Consider the following 10646-nt stretch of genomic DNA (forward strand, 5'->3'; position numbering starts at 1 on the left):
AGTGACCAAGCCGAAGCAAAATAAATTAATTCTAAGGTTGCACTTTAAAACACCACACTTCAATTTTTCTGGCCCCCAAATACACCATTGGGGTGTAAATAAATGGTCAGAAAGCACAGAATGTTTTCTGTTTTTAGTTAAAGCAGGTCATTTAAACCCCTAAATCTTGCTTAAAGTCCCTGCTAGTATCTTTATGCTTATTTTTCTCATATCTATAAGCTCTCTATAAGGATATCTACAACCACTTTCACTGGCACAGCTGCGATAAAATGAACCACTATTAGCTGATTTGTTTTTTTTAAAGGGGAGGAGCTACTCTATGTTCCGCCCTCTCTTCATGTTTCAGTTGACTGCACATTTAAAAGCACTCCACCATACTCTTAAAACAATAGCTTACCCAAAAAACGACAGTACGGTCATCATTTAAATTATCTTCATCCTATTCCTAATTGGTAATCATTCATTTCCTCTGCCAAATGGAGAATATATTTCAAGAATACTACTAAGCAAACAGTTTTAGCTCCTAAATGTATTCTTTCTCCACATATAAGGGCATTCATTCATTCATTTTCCTTCGACTTAGTTCTTTTATTCATCAGGGGTCGCCACAGCGGAATGAACTGCCTACTTATCTAGCATATTTTTTACACTGTGGATGCCCTTCCAGCTGCAACCCAGTACTGGGAAACATCCATACACATTCACTACAGCCAATTTAGTTTATTCAATTCACCTACAGCGCATGTCTTTGCATATGTGGGGGAAACCCAGAGGAAACCCAAGCAAACATGGAGAGAACATGCAAACTCCACACAGAAATGCCAACTGACCCAGCCGGCACTTAAACCAGCCACCTTCTTGCTGTGAGGTGACAGTGCTAACCACTGAGCCCCCGTGTCGCCTAAGGGCACTAATTTTCTTTAATAATTTAACAGTACCATCAGCTTACACATTTTACATTGTTTCAAAGTCCCCCTCCCCCCCTTCCACACAGCGTCAGTTACAGTAATAAGATGTTGCAATCATAAATCCAATAAACATAACTCTCAATAATTGATAAGTTGGCAGTTCATTCCGCAGTGGCAACCCTGGATGAATAAAGTCAAAGGAAAATTAATGAATAAATGAAAGTTTAACAAAAAACAAACATATACAAAATAATAATACAAAAACAACAATAGTAATAAATGAGATAAGGCGGCGCGGTGGTGCAGTGGTTAGCACTGTCACCTCACAGCAAGAAGGTCGCTGGTTTGAGCCCCGCTGGGTCAGTTGGCGTTTCAGTGTGGAGTTTGTATGTTCTCCCTGTGTTTGCGTGGGTTTCCTCCGGGTGCTTCATTTTCCCCCACAAGACCAAAGAAAAGAAAATGAATGAATAAATGAATTATTAAGATAATTACACTTCTACTGTGTGTCTCACCACATTCAGCCTCCAAATACCCCAAATATTTTCCCCATCTTTACAGAGAAACATCGAAGTTATCAAGTAAGCTATTTGTCATTTTTTCATATGTTGCCACCTTCCCCAATTCCGTAACCAATTCTTAAAATGGTGGTTGACCTGACTGCGATCCCCTTACAATGACTTGTCTTCAAATCATAATACTTATTCAATCCTGACTCAGTCATCTTCACACCAGCCACCACCACCAACATTTAAAAAAATAATAGACAGATTTGGAACAATCCGAGGGTGACTTATTGACAAAATAATGAAACTTTTTAAATGCACTATCCTCATAATACTGAATGTAGGCTATGTATTTTGGTGCATTTAAATAAAGCAGATTTATTAAACAGATATATTTATCAAATAATATTTTAGTCACCAAACATATTTAGAAATTGAAATATAATACAATTAAATTCAAGCCAAACATTGCAAAAATACATTACAAACTTCAAAATTTCAACTAAATTTTTCTATTTTTTGCTTCTCTTGATTTTTCCTCTTTTTTTAAATTGTGTTTAATATTTTAATATTTTAATATTTTTTTAACATATAATTTGGCTGTATTAGTTTATGGACCGTTATCGTAAGTTATTTCGTTAGATAAGCTCCAGATTTGGCTTCAGTACTGACTAATCTAACGGATATGCAGAAATATAATATTGTCTAGCTTCCTATTAAAAATATGAATTTAAAAGATAGATTTGTGAGGGGTGTACGTATATATGCGGAGCGCTGAACATATATAATATGTAATGTATCAAACTTTTTAACGACTAGTATGGAGAGTGAAACAGCCTCTGACTTCTACTGCCGCAGCCGAATTAATTGCAGCATTTCAGGGGCGCCGAGATGAAAGACTACAGACCGAATCCCCCCTAAATAGGGTCAAGCGATGCCAATGGGACCTACGGAGTAATGAGACTTTGAAAAGTAATGATTAACTCAAATGCAGAAATTGCAATCATCATTACACCCCAGCATACAAGACACACCTTTGGCCCGCCACAAATATGAACTAATATAAGGAAAATGAACAGACAGGTGGAGGTAAAGAGAATGTGGATGGTGTGAACACAGAAAAGCGTAAGAGAGAGGTAGAGGTACCAGCTGCAGGCCTGGAGAGCTGGATTGAGTCCTCAGTGCTGTAATGAGCCCAGGTCTGTGGTGCAGTCATCAGAAGCAGGATCTGTAATGAGCCACAGTCTCGGGTGGAGGCCCAGTTTGGTGGGGTTTGTGCAAAAGTGTGTTATGTCCGCGCGTGTGTTTATGTGAAAGAAGTAGAGCTGGAAAGAGAGAGAGAGAGAGAATGTTCCCAGCTCCCCCCTGGTGACAGCGATGGGCCAGTGCCATGGCCGCGGCGCTGGGAGGAAGCTGAGGCTCTGCATTATTAATGTGCGCCGCGGCGTCCTCGCCTCTTCCCAGCCGCACAGCTCACTGCCCGTCCTGCCATCACAGAGGGAGAGAGAAAGAGAAGCACGGAGAGAGAAAGAGAGAGAGGTGTGTGTGTGGGGGGGGGTGCAGATAAAGAGCAAGAAAGGGTGGTAGTGTGGCTGTGCCTCCTGTTAGTGAATTCAGTGTGTGTGTGTCAGGCTCTTTTGGTCAGTATATATATCCGAGATAGACATATTATTGGGCCAGTATATACAGGAACAAGAAGCATCATGTATATCTATGGCTGCTGAATAGACACATTTTTGGTCTAAAGCACATCGCTGTTCTAGAATTTTTATGCATCCAAATGATACTGACAAGATTTCTGTTAAGATAAAGCTTCTTATAGTATAGATTTAGTTAAAGCACCAATGGTGAAAAATCTACTTTTCAAGCTGTTTGGACAGACATATGTGTAGGTATAGTGTATAGACCATCATATTGGGGTGATATAAACACACCCAGTCCTTTTTTCTTCAATTTAACAATATAAAAACGGTGTACCAATTGGAGCAATTTTGAGATCGACCGCAACTTGACGTAGGAGAGCGGTACCCCCGCCCACCAATATTGATTGACAGGCGTGCATTACCACATCCTCAATTTGTTGTTTTTCGTCCGCCATTTTTAGCACGTGATTTCAAGCGATATCACCAAAGGAACACCCTTGCTCTATTTTTGAGCAAGGCTCATTGGGCTCAACACAACAGCCTTCATCTTCTTCCTGCGAATGAGCTACAGAGATTTGACATTTAGCGGCCATTTGCGCTGAACACGCAGAGAATGCAACATATCGAGATTCGAGCCATTAAACAGCTGATCCACCGAGTCTTTGAGCACTCTCTCCGAAAACACTCGATTGATCTCGGCTGGCGCATCAACATTCACCACATGATCGCTCTCCTCGGTGCCATTGTTTGTAACTTTAGGTGGGTTTGCAAATCGCTGTACTTTTCATTGCGTCTTCCTTAAACTTCAGCCATTTGCATTTCCCGCGGTCACAGAAGCTTCCTGTCATCTCAACTAGATGCGGCTGTAAAGTGTGAAGTTCCTCCATTGGAAATAACGAACTTGCCTAACTTATAGCCTCGGTCAAAGTTAATCCAGTGTGCATGGTTATTAGACTCGGTGTACAAGCTCTGAACATTAAACTAGCACACAGTTGGCATAACTTTGTTTAGTTGCCGCAGTTTTGATCCGCGCAGAAACACAGTGTTGAGAAGCCTTTACGATTAATTAACCGTGATGAATTAAAGCACTGTTAATAGGGAAAACGGTCAATCTTTGCATCCCTATATGGATGACGCATGCATCGTTTCATAGCGGCTGTAAAACTACACAAAGACAAAACTGATTTTGTAACTACCACTCTGACATATTCTGGCACATTAGGATTATTGATTCCTCAACAGCAGTCTCTGCTTGGTCTGAGTCGTACATGTACGGCTGAATGCTGGTCCTCTCACTCATGTTCCTTCTCTCTGTCTGCCTGTCTGTTGCCATTCACAAAGTGGGGGAGCTCTTAGGTCCGCTCCTTGTTAAGCTGGGCGGGAAGTCGAAACTAATTTTCATGTGAAGCAACACACCCCTAAAACAACGGCCTGTGTACACGCCCCCAAAATGACACCTTTTAACACATCATAATAAAAAATCTGAATTGTGTTTTGAACTGAACCTAAACTGGCACACTCAGAAGAACCATAATATTAATATTAAATCTTAAAAAAGGGTAAACTTGGTGTCCGTTAAAGTCATTATTTAATGATTTTTATCTGTTTTATAAATCAATAACACTTTACAATAATGAATCATTCCTTTTCTTAGTCTTAGTGCCTTTATAAATACGGGGTCGCCACAGCGGAATGAACCGCCAACACATTCAGCTCATGTTTTACACAGCAGATGCCCTTCCAGCTGCAACCCATCTCTGGAAACACCCATACACACTACAGACAATTTAGCCTTGCCAATTCACCTATAACGCATGTCTTTGGACTGTGGGGGAAACTAGAGCACCCGGAGGAAACCCACGCAAACGCAGGGAGAACATGCAAACTCCACACAGAAATGACAACTGACCCAGCCAAGGCTCGAACTAGCGACCTTCTTGCTGTGAGGCGACATCAATACCTACTGCGCCATTGCGTTGCCCCTTTACAACAATGACGTATTAGTTCATTTATTTACTAACATAAACAAATAATGAACAACATTTAATACAGAATTAGTTCGAGTTAGTTGAGGAAAATACAGTTGTTACCTTCTTACATACAAAAATCAAACAGTAAACAAGGCAAAAAAAAACTGACCTTGTATTTTTTTTTCAGTGTTTTGGTTTAAGTGGACACCAATTGTTTTTTTTTTTGTTTTTTTTTCTTCCAGTAAACTTCAAGGTTCAAATCACATATTAAAATCACTTGTTAAAGGAGCAGTAGGTGATCTGCCAAAATGCTAACTGGTTAGCATAATATCTTTAAAACATAGTTCCACACCTGCCACCCAAAGCCACGCCTCCTGATATCATATTGAAGATGAACATGCATATTAAAGATGACAGAGATCCACTAGATCATGTCATTTGCCAGTTAGAAAACTTTATAGTGCTTTATAACACTACAATTCTGAATGAAAAACTGTATTTTAACTAACATGTTTTCAGTTGTGTAGCAAAACTTGTCATTATGTGCAATATTTCATGCATGCATGGATCACTAATGTCACTCTCTCCCACGCTTTGTCCTAAAGAGACTACTGTGTGCTTAGTGGTTAGCCGGTGGGCCGCAGGAATTACACTTATTACTAAGCTATACTTACATGCTAATTCAGACTGAATATTCAAAGTAGCATGATAAACAATACATGTATACAATACTGCGTCATTGGTTGTAAATATAAAACCAACTTCACCTCAGTAAAGCAGGCTAGGCGGAATAGCATCCATTCATTAATTTTCTTTTCGGCTTAGTCCCTTAATTAATCCGGGGTCGCCACAGTGGAATGAACCACCAACTTATCCAGCATTTGTTTTACGCAGCGGATGCCCTTCCAGCTGCAACCCATCACTGGGAAACACCCATACACTCTTATTAACACACATACACTACGCACAATTTTAGCTTACCCAATTCACCTATAGCGCATGTCTTTGGACTTGTGTGGGAAACCGGAGCACCTGGAGGAAACCCACGCGAACATGGGGAGAACATGCAAACTCCACAAAGAAATGCCAACTGAACCAGCTGAGGCTCGAACTAGCAAACTTCTTGCTGTGAGGCGATCGTGCTACCCACTGCGCCATCATGATTCTCTCGGTGGGATAGCACTGGGTAAAAATCTACATTATCAATACGGTAAATGCTGTACCTTGTAAAATTCGAAATTAGTCACATCAATCTTTCCCCGAAAGATGGCTGAACAACACTTCTGTGCATATATTCCATTTGTAACAACAAAATCTACATAAGCTTTGCGTGACTAAAATAGTTTTAAAACAAAACATTACCTGTCTTAACGAAATACAGTTGAAGTTACAGTACAGTTGAATTATTAGCCCCCTGAATTATTAGCCCCCCTGAAGATTTTTTCAGCACTTTTCTAAACATGATAGTTTTAATAACTCATTTCTAATAACAGATTTATTTTATCTTTGCCATGATGACAGTAAATAATATGTTACTAGATATTTTTCAAGACACTTCTGCACAGCTTAAAGTGACATTTAAAGGCTTAACTAGGCAGGTTAGGGTAATTAGGCAAGTCATTGTCTAATGATGGTTTGTTCTGTAGACTATCGGAAAAAAATAAAGCTTAAAGGGGCTAAAATTTTGACCTTGAAATGTTTTTTAAAAATTAAAAAAATACTTTTATTATAGCCGAAATAAAACAAATAAGACTTTCTCCAGAGGAAAAAATACTGTGAAAATTTCCTTGCTCTGTTAAACATCATTTGGGAAATATTTAAAAAAGAAAAAAAAATCAAAGGGGGGCAAATAATTCTGACTTCAACTGTACTTCAGCCATGATGTCATCCTTCTTCCAGCATGCAAAAGTAATTTTAAGGATTTTAAAGTTCTGATTCAGCATTTGTTTTTACCGCTTACTCTCGTGTGCAGGTGAACACACAGCATGTGTGTGTACGCAAAAATGTCGGATCAGAGTGAACAGCTGCAGATGTACAAATCTGTATTTGTTGACAGACAGTTTGGGCTACTTAGAATTATTGGAATTAACGGCCCGACAAATTTTAATTGGATGAACATGTTTTAGTTTTATGCCTTACCCAGAATATAAAACTACAGTACGTATAAATACATTTACTTTAATCAGTACTATTGGAATGTGAAGAGACTTTCAACCAGCACAGCAAAAAACGTTTCTGAGGACAATCACCTACTGCACCCTTCAATGGAACACATGGAGCATTACACGCATTTGGAATGTATGTAAAACATAAAAATTAATAGATTATGAGAAACCCAAGTGATCGTGTTTCCACATGTCCATATTTGTTCACATGATTACATCAGTTTCATGTGAAAATGTTTCAAAACCACAACATTTTCACATGTGATTTTAACATGTGATTGCGCATGTAAAGTGATCTTAATGCCATTTTGTTATTGTATTCATGTTTTTTTTGTCTAAAATAAAGCACATCAGACTTTTGGGGGAAAAACTTTTGTACAGTTGCATTGAACTTATTTTGTCATGCAATACAACACTTTTGTGTGAGCACTCATGTACTATTGAGTGAACAAACTCACATTGTGCAACTTACAAACAAGTCAAAGAAGCATGAGAATTAAAAGAATGTGGATAGCCCCTACACACTGATACAAATCCCATGTCTTGAGTTTTTTTACAACAAGTCCCAGGTGCTGAAAACCTTTTGACTACAGTTACACCTGCATTTAGTATCGTCCACTGGTGACTGGACTGATGAAAACACATCTTAATACTAAGAAACAGGAGAGAGTGGGGATTGGGCTCGAAAAAGGTCCCTGAACTGGGAATCAAATTGGGGTCATCCAGAGCACAACTGTTATATATGTTGGAGAACGAAACACAAAATGATCAGCTTCAACAAGCTAGTCGTTTTTAATCAAAATGACATAACTTTCAGTGAAATGAGTCATGCCAGACTTATTCTGCTTAAACCACCTTTTTTATTTTAGTCACAAGCTCACAGTCAGATTGGCCTCAATTCAATGGACAATCAGTGGACATTATTTTCAGTAAATCAGATGTATGGCACAAAATGCAACATGCAACTCTTCATACAAGGTTAATCCTAAGTTTAGCCCTTAATATATCTGGACACATTAAGTGTTAGCATTCACAATCATCTCAATGGCAATTATTTATGGATTTAACAGATGCTTTGAAAGTGACTTTTATGGTATACTTACATTTAGGACCTTTGCTTTGGCCATGTTTCATGGGCCTATAATACAACTTGTTTTAGTATAGTTCATGCTACAGTTTTAAGATCCCTCCAAAAATGGTCACTGGTGAAACACTTAGTACAATGAACTTTTTTCCTGCTCATAACTAAAAAGGTCAGACATAATTGGTACTTTTGAATGATTTCAATGGAGAAATATAATTTTGATAGCACAATGAGAGATCCTACTGAACAAAAGAGCTGATTTAACTTGGGTTTCACATGAAAAGTGCTCAAATCTTACCATGATAAGAGACTAACAAGCCAGATTAGACTAGTTTAAGACGTTTTTTCTCAGTAAAGTCAAGCAAATCTGAGAGATTTCTGTCTCTTCATTGAAAGAATCTGATACTATAATTCAGCAGTTGAATCCAACTCTTAAAGACACTATCATTTCATTATTGTTCCCCCAGAGATAAAGATTGTTCATGACTTTTACTCATTGAAGCTTCTAAACCAATGAAATTTGTGTCTATGCATTTAGGTTTGGTTGAGCTTATGTTCACTCATGCTAAATTAAATCTTTTTTCATCATATAATCAATCAACAACCCTGCTTTTTTTTACAGGAAAGCAAATATAATATACATTTTTGCTTTTAGTAAGCAGGACGGTGGCGCAGTGGGTAGCACAATGGCCTCACAGCAAGAAAGTTGCTGGTTTGAGCCCTGGCTGGGTCAGTTGGCATAATTTACATTATTTTTTGCTTGTTTGTTTATTTGAAAACATTTTTTTTTGCATCTGTTTGGCATTTTAAGGCTAAAATGAAACAACGTGTGTTTCTGCTACTCATGAAAAAGTTTCTTACGTAAAGACCACGTGTTCATATGATCATATGTTCAATCATATACAGTAAAACTTTTAAAGAAATCCCACTTTCACTGTATAATTGATAGGAATACAGAGTTTTGGGCGAACAGGCTTGGGTGAACAGGATGGACAGAAGTCTCAGATTTTATTAATAAAAAGTCACACGTGTTATGGTTTAAGAACAACATCAGGGCGAGTAAACAACAAATAGTTTTTTTAAATAGTTTGCCGGCTTTGTTTTCTAGTAAAAAACAGCTATCAATTTATTTGAACTACTATCAGCTATCAATTTATTTTTGAAAAAACTACTATCATACACTGACAAATGTACAGCTGTGATTTCTACTGTATTTTTTTAAAGAAATGCTACAGTAAAAATCTGTAACCTGGTAAGCAGTAAGGTTTCTTAAAATATATGGTTAATTGCTGTAAATTGATTTTCACAGAACTGCCCGCATGACACCTGATTTACAATGTTTTTGACATTACTGTCTTGATTTGTTTTTTTTAGCATTTTTCTAATCTTTACATACATTAGAGCTTTATGTTCCTCAAACTTTGATAAATTTAGTTTATTGCAGAACTTTAATTTTACATGTGTACCATGATGGTGATTAGTAGTTGTGTGAATGACACCTTCTGATTCTCTGCTTGTGGGAAAAGTTGTTTGTGATGAGTTTTGCTTCATCATGATTTTATCATACCCCCATGCATATGGTTGTGTTTTTGTACAACAAATGTACAATGTGTAGATGTTAGTACTTCAAAACTATGGTAGTTTGCCATACCATTTTGGCATTTCTTTTTTGTTTTTTTACTGTATTTTTAACAGTAAAATACTTTCAACTTTTTTACCATAAAGTGAACAGATTTTTTTACAGTGTAAATGTCTCAAATTTTGCACAAATTAAGTAAAATACAACTTTATATGCTAATCCAGCCCCCTATGTGACATGTAAAAAATTCTAAAGCCAACAACAAAACTTTTATCCACTGATAGTTTTACATTCACATGTCTGTATTTTATCCAAAGAAACACTGAAAGAACCCGTTTTATCAATTGTGCTTGCATCGAACCCACAACCTATTGCCGTGCTCTCATTTAAAAACAGAACGCATATATAATCATTTAGCTTTAGATACTGCAGCAGTGTTGATGGAGGAGTACGAAGCTAAAGGTGTTTGGAGGCTATTCAGGCTCACTGTGGGCGTTCATGGCGTGTAGGTGAGGTTGTGCTGGACGGTCGGTGAGGTAGGGTTAATCACGCGGCTGTGGACTGGAAGGTCAGGGTGCCGAACAGACCTGTCACACCGGGAGAATCCCAGAATCTTATCACCGCCACACAGACGCGCCGCGCGCTGATCTGCTCACCCTCACGGCCAACACGCGCGAGCCCTTCCCCCTCAACCCCCCCAAACCCAGATCACCGCCGCACCGCGGCCTGAGCCAAACAACAGCCCCGCCAGCAGAGCCCAACAAACACCAACGGGCACAGAATCAAAGACTAAT

This window comes from Danio aesculapii, chromosome 21 (assembly GCF_903798145.1).
Source record: "Danio aesculapii chromosome 21, fDanAes4.1, whole genome shotgun sequence".
Classification (NCBI taxonomy): Eukaryota; Metazoa; Chordata; class Actinopteri; order Cypriniformes; family Danionidae; genus Danio; species Danio aesculapii.